Genomic DNA, 1,097 nt, shown 5'->3' on the forward strand with positions numbered 1-1,097 from the left:
TGAGTTACTTCCAAGACAGCCTAGGCTATATATAAACCCTGTCTTGAGAAAACAAAACAAAACGATAAAAAAAAATAAATGTAAAGAATGGCATAGCCGGGCGTGGTGGCGCACGCCTTTAATCCCAGCACTCCGGAGGCAGAGGCAGGCGGATTTCTGAGTTCGAGGCCAGCCTGGTCTACAAAGTGAGTTCCAGGACAGCCAGGGCTATACAGAGAAACCCTGTCTCGAAAAACCAAAAAAAAAAAAAAAAAAAAAAAAAAAAAAAAAAAAAAAAAAATGGCATAAAAATACTAACTAGTTCTTGGGGTGGAGAGGTGGCTCAGGAATTAAAACCACTGCTCTTTCAAAGCCCTGAGTTCAATTACCAGCAACCACATGGTGACTCACAACCATCTGTAATGGGATCTGATGTCGTTCTGGTGTGTCTGAAAGCAGCTACAGAATATTGTAGTATAAAATAAGCATGTGTAAGATAAATATACTCAAAGTAATACTAGTTCTCATTTTTTAAACCAACATTAGGGACCCCAAAGGGGGTGCACCGTTCCTGGAGGTACTGCAATACCAGGTCGATGCGTGGAGTGGACGGAGCAAGCTCCTATTCCAACTCCTACTTCCAAAAATCCATTTAATATATTGTCCTCGGATAGAGGACGTATCAGATATTAAACTGATAAGAACAGATACTACACTTGATCTTAGCCAAAAGGCCGAGAAGCGATACCGGAGAAGAGTGCCATGCCCAGTGCGGTCCTTTCTTTGTCTCACTTTAACTCGTGGTGAGCGTCGGCGTAACTGTCTCCCTCCTATCCTCCCCCACTTCCCCCAAGAAAAACACTGGACTCTGCTACAAACTTCGTACGCTCTTCAGGTTTCATGAGAAATTTCATATGCGTGTGGGATCCCTGCATTTCTCCCCCGTAGAAGTATGGTCTCCAGCCTATTTGCATGCTCCGCCCTGCCGTGGGGGCGTGGCCACCGGGACTACTCCCCGGAGCCGCCCTGAGCGAGCCGCTGGAGACTTCTTTTGCTACAGGTGAAAGGCAAAGTAGAAAATGATTTAATGGGTTTCTTGGTGGCTGGTGTTCCATCCT

At 45.5% G+C, this 1,097-nt stretch overlaps 1 non-coding gene across 1 annotated transcript; it reads right to left on the reverse strand.

The window, feature by feature from the left end:
* Positions 1 to 534: 534 nt before the first annotated feature.
* Positions 535 to 725, reverse strand: LOC115032730 (U2 spliceosomal RNA). Its single transcript, XR_003838345.2, has one exon. It is a non-coding gene; the product is annotated as a U2 spliceosomal RNA (small nuclear RNA).
* Positions 726 to 1,097: the final 372 nt, after the last annotated feature.

This window comes from Mus caroli, unplaced genomic scaffold, assembly GCF_978045245.1.
Source record: "Mus caroli unplaced genomic scaffold, Mus_caroli_1 scaffold_13, whole genome shotgun sequence".
NCBI lineage: Eukaryota > Metazoa > Chordata > Mammalia > Rodentia > Muridae > Mus > Mus caroli.